Source organism: Hippocampus bargibanti, linkage group LG22 (assembly GCF_051943395.1).
Source record: "Hippocampus bargibanti isolate YZ-2025 linkage group LG22, ASM5194339v1, whole genome shotgun sequence".
Classification (NCBI taxonomy): Eukaryota; Metazoa; Chordata; class Actinopteri; order Syngnathiformes; family Syngnathidae; genus Hippocampus; species Hippocampus bargibanti.
In genome coordinates, this window is record NC_142755.1 from 7,553,321 (window position 1) to 7,568,099 (window position 14,779).

Here is a 14,779-nt window from a genome sequence, read left to right on the forward strand (position 1 = left end):
CCCAGAACAGTCTTTTACAAGAGTTATTCAGATAACGCTAACACAAAGAACACGCTAACAAGTTGAGCAAAATATCAGGTTTTACTCCAAATCACCAAATCCAAGGAAATCTTCATCCTCGGTGTCACTTTTAAATAACTCCCCCAACTGGGCAGGTAGACAAGGCGCCACTTCCTCTTCTCTGCGCTCTTGCGGTTTAATGTGAAAATAACATATGAAATGATATACAGTAATAAAAAAAAAAGCATATATAAGTCGCACCCCCGACCAAACTATGAAAAAAAAACTGCGATTTATAATCGAAAAATACGCTATGTCCTATGTCATTTCAGCTATTTCTGTCCTAATAGCTGTCACCGCTTTCAGCAACTATATTGGCCCCCACCCTCCTATCCCCCCTCCGACCCATCGACGACACCCCCTTCCGGCGTCCCGTGGCACCATCCAAGGGGGTCCAGACCTCTTTGGATGAGGTGACTAATCTTAAAAAGCCGCAACCATATTGAGAAAGGCTCAAATAAATGGCAGTGGCGTGTCAAAGGGCTTAGTTGACAGATTGATGAGGTGAGGAAATAACGGCGCATCCCGGGGGGGGGGGGGGGGTCACGGGGGTCGTTTGGCGGAACCCGGCGCGGGTCAGCGCTTTGTGATTGTGACGGCGCCAAAGGGCAGCGCCCGGTGTGCCCTGGCGTGAAAGACCTCGTCGTGCTACCGTCAGACTTTTCTTGTGTGATGTGATGATGTGTTTATTTTGGACTTGCTTTGTCTTTTGGGATAGTCATTGACCCCACCCCAAAAAAATATATATTAACTCATTCACTGCCAGACGATGTGCAAAAATGTGTCCACTCCAGTGCCAGGGTTTTTGTCATTGTCACTCAGTTCAAAGCAGAAAGCAAAATAATTTATGGAATTGAGTTTGCGAGAATTTTGCTCACATTTCAATTGATTTGAACATTTCATAATAATAATAATACATTTCATTTTGAAAGGTGACATTATGTTTTGTTTTTTTATTGAAACTGCAAACGTAAACTTCTGGTTGGCACTATGAAAGCTGTTGTTTAACTCATTCACTGCCACATATGAGCAAAGATTTATCCACTCCAGTGCCAGGGTTTTTGTCATTTTTCACTCAAATTCCAGGAGCCGCAGAATATTGAGTTTTAGGACTACACGAATATTCAATTCAGCATAAGAAACCTTAGACTCTCTTCTTTCATCAGGAAAATATATAGTTAATTCCTAAATAATATGGGCCCGGAGTTATCTGAGTTTGAAATGGGGGCAGCTGTACAAAATACAATACATACTGTACATATTGATTAATATAGCGCTTTAACAACATCTGAAGCTGTAACAAAGCACTAACGTGGACAAAAGGAAAATTTGGCCCTGTTGTGGAAGAGGAAAAAACATTGCCAGAGGTCTGATTAGAACTTTATCGGCACCCCTCTGCAAGAAAAACCAAAACCCGAACAAATTCGGGGATACATTTGGGGATGATTTTAAATTGTTTATTTTGTAATTTAGTTCTTTTTCTCTCTGCGTTGAAACAAAAGGTTACTTCTACTTTAAGAATTACATTGGATTGGATGTACCTTTATTCGTGTCGTTCTGGAGAAAGTTACATTTCACAGCAGCGAAATTATGAAAAGAGGAGTAAAGGAAAGAAAGAAGTAGAAAGTAGTACATTTCCTTTCTCAAGGACATTCTATTTATTTATTTGGTGAATCATTCATTTTTGTTTATTATCAGGTATCGAGAGTTAATAAATACTATATCTTTTTCTGATTACATTTTGATAATTAAAAAAAAAATGTTGGTGCCTTAGCAACAGTCACTGTGATTCCTGGATTACCCAAAATGCACTGCAGCCACTGTTCCGCTTGACAATATGTTGGCATGTTAAAAAAAAAAAAAACATTTTTCATAAATGTCCGACAGAGGTGAGCGAGGACAGCTTAAAGCGTGCGTGTCGGGGAGAAAGAGGCCAGCACTTTGGTGCCGATGTTTGGTGCGGTTGCCGTGGCAACGGGCCCCTCGCTGCTCCACAGGCGCAGTTAATATGACACCGGTGTGCCGTTTAACAGGATTTTGCTGGTTTGTACATCCCAAAATGAAGAAGCTTCACTTTGAGAAGCACTCTACATAATAAGCTTTGCGCGTGCGTACGCGCACGCTCGCCGCCGTGCTTGATAGCCTGACTTGTTTGCACGCCGCTATATGACCTTTAATGTAATTAAAAGCGAGGACATTTGTGCTATTGTAGGGCAGAGACAAGCTGACCCCTGCTTTGTCCCGTGACCTTTGACCTCTGCCGCGGAAAATTCAGCTGTAGGAAGGGAACGGGCGACGTAGTTGCGCAGAAGGCACGCTGTCGTCTTGTGCCGCTTGCACAAACGCCACCATTCAACTTTTGCCCATGGGTTCTCCGTCAAATTGTTTGAACGCAACCCCATACCGGGCGGAGAGCCCATCGCTCAGATTGGAGCGGGGTCTCCGCACTCCTTTCTGACACTAATGAATGTTAAGTAGGTTATCCACCAGTCGGCCACCGGCCTGATTCTTTGTCAGCTCAGCTTTTGTGGCGATGCCCCCCCCCCCCCCCCGTCCCCCCGGAGACTCCCCGAAAATGACGCCTGCGTCGATAGTCCGCGTATAGATTACAACGCCGGCGCCCCGGCAGGCAGATTTTTTTTGAAGCCTTAAAGGGGCTTCTGTAGCACCTGCGGGGATCCTGAGTGACTCCCGCCGCTCATTTCAGGGTCACGGAGTCCTTGCAGCTGTCCTGACCCGGACTCAACACCCGGCCGGTGCCTGAATGTTTTTTTTTTTTTTTTGGGTCGAGGGACGGTAGGAAGCTCACCGTCGGGTTTGATTGTGGCTGACCTCTCTCATGCTGAGGTGGTTGGCCTCCTTTTCTGCGGTGGAGGTCCTGCTCCGAAACCTTTTTTTTTTTTCACTCTATGCGGCCCAATTTTGCCAGCGCGACCTATAAAAAGCATCTGGAAATGAATTGTAGCCATTGTAAAATATGGCGCTAATGGAACGCTATGCATAAAAGCTGAAGCGCTGTCATACGGTCATTTTGCGTCACTTTGGTGAGGACAGTTCGGACCGCGTCCCAAAAAATAATTGGCACCATCCTAAACGACACTTGAGGACTTGCACGCTGTAAGAACCAAGACGAGCGAGGCCATGGAAAAATCCTACTCGACGCTTCACACCATGCCCACCACCTTTTCCAGCGACTCCCCACGGGAAGGACATTTGATAAGATCCGCTTGAAGACCATTTGTAAAACAAGAGAAGGGCGTGCAAAATCCTACTGGACCCTCCGCACCCTGCCCACCACCTTTTCCAGCTACCGATCCATGCGCACTAAATCCAGAAGACATTTAAACGGCTTCTCCCCCCGTCACTATTAACTCTCTAAACAGTAACCCAAATATAAGTGTATAGTTTAATGATGATACTAGTGCAGTGTGTTCCACCAGACAACTTCCTTGTGTGTTCTCCATACTTGGCAATGAAGATGATTCTGATTCAGAAGAATCATAACAAGGGCACGAAAAATCCTACTGGACCCTCAGCACCCTGCCCACCACCTTTTCCAGCGACTCCCCTCAACCAGGCGCTACAGATCTATGCGCACCAGACATTAAAACAGCTTCTTCTCCCGTCGCCATTAACTCTCTCAACAGTAACCCAAATAGAAGTGTGTAGTGCCTCAATTTTTCTGATGATGATACTAGTGCAGCGTCTTCTAGCGGAGACAAATTCCTTGTATGTTCTACATACTTGGCAATAAGAATGATTCTGATATATTAAGGAATTTGATTAGTAGTGTCCTCCATACGTATTTGTCTTTTTTATGATGATACAAGTGCAGGATGTTTGGCATACTTGGCCAATAAAGATGCTTCTGAGGAAGTCAAATGAATATTAGCTGTTCTGGCTCAACCAGGAAATTGTCATAACAGGCTATAGCGTCGCCTCCAAAACACTTTCTCCCCCCCCCCCCAAAACGAACATGTCGAAGTACAGCGCCCTGTGGCGCTAGCTTCAATCCGAATCCCCGGGGAGGGAAAGCGCCGACTGCTTGCTGTCTTTTGTCTTCCAGGACCCGCTAATGAAATGCCTATTAATGTGCCCTGGTGGCAGGCCGTTGAGGTAATCAGGCAAATTAATAAAACATCCCCAAGTGGGGAGGAGGCCGAGCAGATGGAGGCAAAGAGCAGCCGGCGTTTTAGCGGATGAGCTTCAAATTGGTAATTCGATCGGGCCTCCTGCCGGGTCACGTGAGCAGGAAGTACCTGCAAAAATAAACAGCTATATTGTCTTTTTTTTTTAACCACAGGGTACAACAAATTGGATGAGATGCAAGCCAGTCCGAATTTGTTTGAGTCTGGTGCGGTACATTTTTAAATAACAGTGATATCTTGGATTACAAACTTAATTGGTTCCTAGAAAGTGTGTGAAAGGCCAAAGCTTTGTCTGCCAAACATTAATTTCCCATAGGAAACCATTAACAATGACAATAATATGTTCCCAGATCCCCATAAAACAGAATTTTCTGCTAAATAAGCCTGAAAGGACAAACGACGTCTCCGGACAAGTTGTGTCCATAATTTGTAAAATGGCTTCAAATGACTTCTACTGAGCGTATTTACAAATATTCCACCGCATATAGCGATATTTTACGTTTTAAGACTCGCGCTGAATATTCAGGAAGTCTTGTTTTTGAGTTGATGACGAGTCCGTACATGACGACACTAAAGGAACGCCCTTTACCGTAAAAAAGACGCATTGTAGCGGTCCTTCCATCACGCCAATGTATTTTACTGTACATGTTTGGTCTGGGGACCTCGCGTTGCACCCAAAAGCTGCCAGAAGAGGGCTTCCAAGCTCCATATAAAGAATTTATCAGCCTGTGGAAACGGAGGTGGCCATAGGAGGTCGCCATTTTGTGCCTCTTTTCTGGTGATCGTTTCTCCCCAATGTTGCCTCAAAATGGCATGGAATAAATTCTTTAATCGGTTGCAAACATGTATGCTTTCCTCTTCAGAACTATTTTAATCATATTCATAACTGGATGTGTAACAAGAACCATATTCTCCGAATCTGAAGCCATTGTTTGGATTCTCCGGCAATGCAAGACGTCTTGGCGTGACGTCACGAACTGGGGGAGGGACTTTCTGAAAATGCCCAATTGCAGCTCAATTTTTTGCAGATTTTGGACACTTGAAGTCATTTTTATTGTTTTGCATTTGACTAAAAATATCATACTGTGTGTTTTGGGTATTTCAGATGCTATAAAACGTTTTTCTGGTGTCAGTTAAGAAACGAAAAAGTGACGTCGGTTGTCCTTTAAAACAACACAAAATATACCTTATTGTATATATAATAAATTTGCTATTTTATTGTGATGAAAGAAATAAACTGTAGTGTATAATAAAGTCGTTTTATTGACCTTTGTGATGGTCGTTGATGTAGTTGCCGTGCTTTCTCGGCGATAATACCCTCACTCACACTGTCCCCTGCTAGCCGCTTTTGGTTAATCCAAATCAACAGAAGTTTTTCAACCTCTTCTATTGCCTGAGACCGTTGCTTAGACAACACAGAAACACCCTTAGCCACACGTAGCAATGGTCGACTTAGCATACTGGTACTGGGACGCTAAGTCACACAAACGCACACCTCGTTCGTGTTTTCCGATGATCTCCTTCTTGTGCTCGACCGTAATTGCGGATTTTCCGCACCCTTGTTTTGTTTTACAAATGCTCTTCGACTGGATCTTATCAAATGTCGGCTGTACTCGGTGCGCATTGGTAGCGCCTGCCTGAGGGGAGTTGCTGGAAAAGGTGGTGGGCAGGGTGCGAAGGGTCCAATAGTATTTTCTGCAATCTTCTTGCGGTGTGCGAGTCCTCCAGAGTAGCTAGGGCGGTGCCAATGATTTTTTTTCCGCCATCCTGACCGTGAAAGTCGGATTTTGTCCCATTTTTTTTTTTGTGGCAGCCCGAACCAAACCAAATTACACTTGACGAAGGCGGAAGTATACGCCGAAACATGTCAGGTATTTGAACACCTACAATACACAGTCTGTAAGAAAAGAATCTGTTTTAAATCAGATATCAAATAGACAGGATGAACTTAATACAACTAACAAATGACACTTGTTTGTAATTTCAGCATTCCCGGTCCAGTTCCTGTTTCCTCAGCCCTCGTCGTACGTCAAGCGTGATGGATGGATGACTGGACTGGACGCCCTCGTGGTCGCCACGGCGGATTCCCGGCCGGGCCGCTGTCCCACCCGGTTTCAAGAGCTGGAGGAGCAGATGGAGCGTCTGCTGCGTGGGAGAGCAGACTCCATCAAGTGGTGGCGCTAATCAAGACAGAGGACTTATTAATGTACTCGTAAGTGAGGTCAACTTGGGGGGGTGGGGGGGGGTCTTACCCATCATCGCTGTACTGACGTCTGCTGCGACTTAGAATCAGAACCATCAATGTCAACGTCTGTTTGTTTCAGTTTATCAAATCGCGATCAATCTTCGTCCTGTGTTCGTGACTCACCAAAATCGGTCAAAAAGCAAATTTTTGCAGGCATCCAAAGAGTCCACCTGATGAAACGATTGCGATGCCTCGAAGGTAGTTTTTGGAGTCCCATTAGCATCTTCTATTGGTGCAAAGTTGAAATTGCGCTCAAGCAAAGTGCTTGCTTGAACTTATCGCAACATTCGGTACAGGATTGGATTGGCCTTTATTAGTCTCGCAGTGGAGACATTTACATTTCACAGCAGCAAAGTCATGAAAGGAAAGAAAGAAGTAGAAAAACAAAATAGGTGAGCTGCTGGAAAGGCAGCCACTGTCGCGGCGCCGTCTTGAAGTCAAAACAACAACAAAAATAAATTACAAATAATATGACATCACCAAGACAATATGACAACACAGAGACACAGTCATTCCTTTTTAAGCACTTTCTGTACCCTCTTTGTTACATGAAGCAGTTCTAGATGAAAGAAGAGAGGAGTTTTATAATAATTATACTACCACCACCACTACCACCACTACTACTACTACTACTACTACTACTACTATACTACTACTACTATACTACTACTATTACTACTACTACTACTACTAATAATAATAATACCACTACTAATACTAACAATAATGCTATTACTACTACTAACAATAATAATACTGCTACGACTACTACTACTACTACTAATAATAATAATAATAATGCTACTAGTAATAATAATACTACCACTACTACCTTCACTATTACTACTACTACTAATAATAATAATAATACTGCTACTAGTAATAATAATACTACCACTACTACCTTCACTATTACTACTACTACTACTACTACTACTACTACTACTAATAATAATAATAATAATAATAATAATGCTACTAGTAATAATAATACTACCAATACTACCTTCACGATTACTACTACTACTACTACTACTATAATAATAATAAAGCTACTACTAATACTAATACTATTAGTACTACTACTACTAATACTACTACTAATAGTGCTACTACTACTAATAATAATAATAATGCTACTACTACTAGTACTACTACTAATAATAATAATACCACTACCACTACTACCTTCACTACTACTACTACTACTACTAATAATAATAAAACTACTACTAATCAGAATACTCATACTACTAGTACTACTACTACTACTAATACTACTACTACTACTAATAATAATAATGCTACTACTACTACTACTACTACTACTACTACTAATAATAATAATAATAATAATAAATACCACTACTACTACCACTACTACCTTTACTACTACTACTAATACTAATACTACTAGTACTACTACTACTAATACTACTAATAATAATAATAGTGCTACTACTACTAATAATAATAATGCTACTACTACTGCTACTACTCCTACTACTACGACTAGTACTAATAATAATACATGTTACTTCTTATGCTGATTTGAACAGATTCACGGCATTTACATTTGTTGCATTTGGTGGTCTGATGGGGCGAATTGTCGCCATAAAGGACCATAAAAATATATGCTGACAAATGTTTCTATGTGAGAGAGAATGATTCCACAGTGTTATTATTGCAGTTTTCAATGAAACTAAGGCTAAACTGGCTAATTTTGAAGAACATTTAAAAGAACCCCCAAAATGTTGTCATATATTAGCTATGTGGCTGCTACAGCGTATTTAAGGAATCCTCCCACTTGTGGCTCTTTTGTTGCGCTCGAGCGCTATTTAGGGTCGCCGTAGCGACCGCAGACGTCTCGGCCTCCGACTAAACAAACAAGTCAATGGCCCGCGGTGGCCTCATTTGCATACGGGAGCGTTTTCGCCACTCTGAAATAAATGGCTACTTTGACCATGTTGCCGCTTTTGTCGCCCGGGCCACGCCACAGAATGCGCAGGTGCCCAAACGAGCTGACAAGATGGCGACAAGTAAAACGGAACACATTTAGTCCTTAGAACTCATAGTTAGTTATTTAACTCATTCACTGCCATTCACTAACTTATTCGGGAATTGAAAATATGACGTAGAGCGAGCGCCATTCCCGAATGTGTTTTTTCATGCTTGAGTGCCAATAAAGCGCTGGCCATGACATCTGACAATGTTTTTTTTCTTTTTCACAAGGGGGCAGCATTTCCCTTTTTTTCCATGTTAGCGCTTTGGTGTAGCTTCAGCTGTTGTTAAAGCGCTATAGAACCCGACATGTATGTATTGCATTGTATTTTGGACAGTCGCCCTCATTTCAATCTCAAATAACTCCAGACCTATATAAATTAGGAAGTAACTATTTTTTTTCCAGATGAAAGAAGAGAGTCTAAGGTTTCTAACGCTGTACTGAATGTTTATGTAGTCCTAAATCTCAATATACTGCGGGTCCTGGAATTCAAGTGACAATGACAAAAACCCTGGCACCGGAGTGCATGCATTTTTGCACATCCTCTGGCAGTGAATGAGTTAAACAACAGCTTCCATAGTCCCATCGTACATCAGGGTTGCAGTTTCAATTTAAAAAAAAACTTTCAAAATATGCACATATGTTCAAATAAATTGAAATTTGAGTAAAATTCCACCAAACTCACTTTAACAAATTATTTTGCCTTGAAATATTACAGATTAAACCAATGAATTATTTCATTTGAAAATGTCTCACAATCAATTCATGATGTTTGTGAATACAAATAAACATGAGGGCATCATAAATGAGACAAATATTGATATTTTTTGGCCTTTAACAATAAAAAAATGACTAATTCATTCCCTGCCAGATGTCAAAAAATGTGTCCACTCCAGTGCCAGGGTTTTTGTCATTGTCACTCAAATTCCAGGAGCCACAGAATATTGAGTTTTAGGACTACATAAACATTCAGTACAGCGTTAGAAACCTTACATTCTTTTATTCATCAGAAAAAAAAGTTAATTCCTAAATTATATGGTTCTGGAGTTATATGAGCTTGAAATGGGGCGGATGTACAAAATACAATATAATGCATACATATTGATTTATATAGCGCTGAAGCTGGAACAAAGTGCTAACATGGACAAAAAGGCTAATGCTTCCCCCTCATGGACGGGAAAAAAAAACAATACGGGATATCTGGCCAGCGCTTTACCGGCACCCAAGCATGAAAGAACAAAACCCGAACAAATTCGGGAGTGGCGCTCCACGTCATATTTTCAATTCCCGAATAAATTTGTGAATAGCAGTGAAAGAGTTAATAGCAGCATACAATAAAGTCTCGTTATATGGATGGTACTGCTTATTCCGATACTACAGTGAGACCTCAACTTACAAACACCTCAACTTACAAACTTTTTGTCTTACAAACGTCAAACGTCATGAAAATTAAACCTTGTAATATGCACTATTTTCCTAATACACACCCACCACGGCTGGCGGAGTGATCTTCGGCGGAAGCACACGACCGAACAGCACCAGAGGTTAAGTTAGCAACAGTCCTTATGGAAGGTGACTCTCCTTCCATAAGCCATCGACGACCATCAAAAAGGTCAATAAAACTTTATTTTACAGCACAGTTTATTTCTTTAATTACAGTCCTCGTGTAATGCGCCTCTCTTTCCAAACAGCAATTCCCTTTGACCTTCGACCTCCAACGGCATTCCATCAAGTCATAAATGACCATCACAAATGTAAATACAGTAAAGTCTCGTTATATCAATATTCAAGGGAGTCCGAAAAAATATCGATATAACCGGGACTATCGATATATCCGATATCGATATAACGAGACTTTACTGTAGTGTCTTTATGAAACAATGCAGTGTATTTCTTTCATTACAAGACAATAGCACATTTATTATACATAGAAGAAGGTATGTTGTGTGTAGTTTTAAGGCTTATTTAGTTGAAAATTATATTTTATGGAAACCCAGGAACGGATTATTCCCATTTTAATGGTTTCCTATGGGATTTTTTTTTTTTTGAGATACACACTTTTCGCCTTACACACTCTGTCTGGGAACCAATTAAGTTCGTAAGTTGAGGTCTCACTGTATTTCTATGAACGCAAGGAGAAAATGTACATGCCGCAGGATGGGATATATCGATAGTCCGGTTATATCGATATTTTTTCCCACTCCCGAGAATATCGATATAACGAGACTTTACTGTATTTAAAAAAGAAAGAAAGAAAGTGATTCAATCTTTGACTTGACTGTGTTGTGTTTTTGTGTTCGGGGGGTCCGGGGGGGGGGGGGGGGGTGATCGATTGTCTCAAGGCAGAAAGTCCAAAGTTTCTGTGACTTGGCAAGCATGTGAAGCCTGGCTTCTGACAGCGGCCCATAATCACATTTGCGTCCTCGCCACAATGCGACCCAGTGTCGCCCCAATTGGTGCGCCTGCTCACCCGCCTTCCTCTCGCCCCGCAGCCCCTTCGACTTCATCTCGCGCTGCAGACCCCTTACCCCCCCCAGCCTTCGCCCCAACCCCGCAGCAAAGCTAATTACACTCCGCAGAAGCACAAATCTCCCTGATGCAAAAAGTCACTTTTTGGGGCTTTAACCTCGTTAGGCCCAAAATCTGCTTTCTCGCCAAGACGCGTGTGCGTTGGCGGACATAGACACCCTTGTGTCCTTGCCGGCTAATGAAGGACGTCTGCGTCGGCTCACGGACGCTAACGTTGGAGGTGGCCCGACGTCCATCTGTGGGCCAAACCACACAGACGCCCTTCTTGCGTGGGCTCGTCCGGCCGGCCGGCCGGCCGGCGTGGCGACGCTGCCACAAGATGGCCTCTAATGACATTAAGCTGAGGCGGCGGGGACGGCGCGCGTGGGTTGCAGGACGCCAGGAGGTCGCCGCGTTTCCTGCCTAAGGGTGTTTCTGTGTTGTCTAAGCAACGTTCTCACGCAATAGAAGAGGTTGAAAAACTTCTGTGGATTTGGATTAACGAAAAGCTACTAGCAGGGGACAGTGTGAGTGAGGGTATTATCGCCGAGAAAGCACGGCAACTTCACTTGGATGTCATCAACAGGCAACAACGTCAACGACCATCACAAATAAAACGACTTTATTATATAGTAGTTTATTTTTTAATTACAATACAATAGCACATTTATTATACTTAAAATAAGGTATATTTTCTGCTTATTCAGTAGAAAATTAGGTTTTATGGGGACCCGGGAACAGATTATTCTCATTTTGAATGCTTTCTTATGGAAAATAAATGTATGGCAGACACACTTTTCGTCTGACACACACTTTCTGGGAACTACTAATTAAGTTTGTGAGCTGAGGTATCACTGTACAGTGAGACCTCAACGTACGAACTGAATTGGTTCCCAGACAGAGTGTGTAAGGCGAAAAGTGTGTATCTCAAAAAAAAAATCCCATAGGAAACCATTAAAATGGGAATAATCCGTTCCCGGCCTTCCATAAAATATACTTTTCAACTAAATAAGCCTTAAAACTCCACACAACATACCTTCTTCTATGTATAATAACTGTGCTATTGTATTATAATGAAAGAAATACACTGCATTGTATCATAAAGTCACTTTTGGTCATTGATGGCTTGATGGAATGGCGTTGGAGGTCAAAGGGAATTGCTGTTTGGAAAGAGAGGCGCATTACATGAGGACTGTAATTAAAGAAATAAACTGTGCTGTAAAATAAAGTTTTATTGACCTTTTTGATGGTCGTTGATGGCTTATGGAAGGAGAGTCACCTTCCATAAGGACTGTTGCTAACTTAACCTCTGGTGCTGTTCGGTCGCGTGCTTCCGCCGAAGATCACTCCGCCAGCCGTGGTGGGTGTGTATTATGAAAATAGTGCTTATTATAAGGTTTAATTTTCAGAAATTTGACGTTTGTAAGACGAAATGTTTGTACGTTGAGGTGTTTGTAAGTTGAGGTCTCACTGTATTATAATTATTATTATGACTGTGACTCAACAAAACGTAGTGGGTATGTTGGGCTTTGACGCCATCCTTTTTTGGAGAATGCTTCAATGACACGTTCATTTAGCGGAGGAAGTCCATTTTGTTTCCTTAACATCAAAACCTCCAGGAAAAAAAAGCTCAAATCATGGGCAAAAAAATACTTTGGCTCTTTTGATGGCCCTAAGTGGCAAGTATTGGGCTGTGTGTGTGTTTGACTGGCGGTGGCGCAGTAGGGCTGCGTCTTGTTCTTGTGCCCCATTCGGGGACATCACAAGAATGCAAATCTTGAAAGGCACACATCTGAGAGCTTGAGATTTCCAAGCTGATCCTCCCTGTGTGAGGCTCAGACCCACCCCGCCTCCCCCTCACACCACCCCCACCCCCACCCTGCCCTTCTTTCCATCCATCACGATCAACACTGCAGCACTCGCCTCAATCCAAGACGATCACCACGACTTTTATTCGTATTTGTTCTGGAAAGGTCACCATGGCTGCTTGTTCACCTTTTTTCGAAGGGAACGGCATTTTTTTGTTTACTGTTTATAATGTTACCTGTGGTTTTATTGTGCTTGTTTTGTGATAATAAACGGTCCTTGATAGCTTTAAAAGGTGCTTATGAATACAATTTATTATTAAAAAACATTAAATTCACAAGAATATAGTTTTGGCTGACAAACGAACCAAACCACAAAGCGCCACCGTGGCTGGCGGACTAGTTTTCCACACCCAGTGCAGACGTGGTTTGTTATAGAGTGGAGTAATTTTGCGATTATGGAAATGAAAAAAGAACCTACCACAGGCTAGTGTTAAGCAAAAAAGGACTTCTTTTCCTTTGGGCTTTTCCCTTGACGGGGTCGCCACAGCGAATCAGTGTCCTCCATCTTTAGAGGTTTGATCCGCATGTTTGTTTTGGCCAACTTTTCCGTCGGAGGCCCTTCCTGACACAAGTCTCTGTATTTATCCGGGCTTGGGACCGGCACAAGAAGACTCAAGTCCCTTTGTGGCTACAGAACAAGCAACTCACTCAGTAAATGGCTCCCAAAGACAAAATGGTCATTGGCACAGCAACATTCAAAAAAGCAAAACCTATACTCACTCATTAAAGACATAAAAACAACTAAATAACAAATAATATGACAACACAAAGACACAGAGAGTCAATCATTCTTCAGCACTTGCTGTACCCTCTTTGTGAAGAGGAGAGGATCAAGCGTCCTTTTCAGCAGTGGACGCAAAAGAAAATTACAGTCGAGCAGACGAAGGAGATCATCGAAAAACACGAACGAGGTGTGCCTTTGTGTGACTTAGCGTCCGAGTACCAATATGCTAAGTCGACCATCGCTACGTGTGGCTAAGGGTTTTTCTGTGTTGTCTAAGCAACGGTCTCAGGCATTAGAAGAGGTTGAAAAGCTTCTGTTGATTTGGATTAACGAAAAGCTGCTAGCAGGGGACAGTGTGAGTGAGGGTATTATCGCCGAGAAAGCACGGCAACTTCACTTGGATGTCATCAAGAGGCAACAACGTCAACGACCATTACAAATAAAACGACTTTATTATACAGTACAGTTTATTTCTTTAATTACAATACAATAGCACGTTTATTATACAGAAAATAAGGTATATTTTCTGCTAATTCAGTAGAAAATTAGGTTTTATGGGGACCCGGGAACAAATTATTCTCATTTTGAATGCTTTCTTATGGAAAATAAATGTTTGGCAGACACACTTTTTGTCTTACACACACTTTCTGGGAACTAATTAAGTTCGTGAGCTGAGGTCTCACTGTATCATAATTATTATCATTACTGTGACTCAACAAAACGTAGTGGGTATGTTGGCCACGGGGGGGCGACAGAAATCCCTAATTGATATTAAAACAGGCAATTTGGTGCGGAAACATGAGAAATGAGGTCATGTTTGATATATTTTTATCTTGAAAAAATGATGCAATAATATACAAAAAATACATTTAATGAAAAAAAATCACTATTTAAACCATGCAACAAATAGAAGTGAAAAGGAAAAATACAATAACATAAATACATACAGTACCCCCCCCCCCCCCCCAAAAAAAAAAAAAAGTAAACTTGAATCAAAAGGCGCATAGGGAGGACTACATCTTTTACTTTCTCCACGTCACGTTGGATTTTGTAAGAAATTGTTCTTCCGTTTGTCTTCAGGTCCACAAGTGTCCCCGGCGTCCCTCCACACTTCCTGTCTCACCCAAAGTTGGACTACAAAAGAAACTTGGACCTTCGGGTAAGTCTGTATTGACAAGTGCCACTAGACGCAATAGTAACAAACAAACATTTTGGATGTGAAGG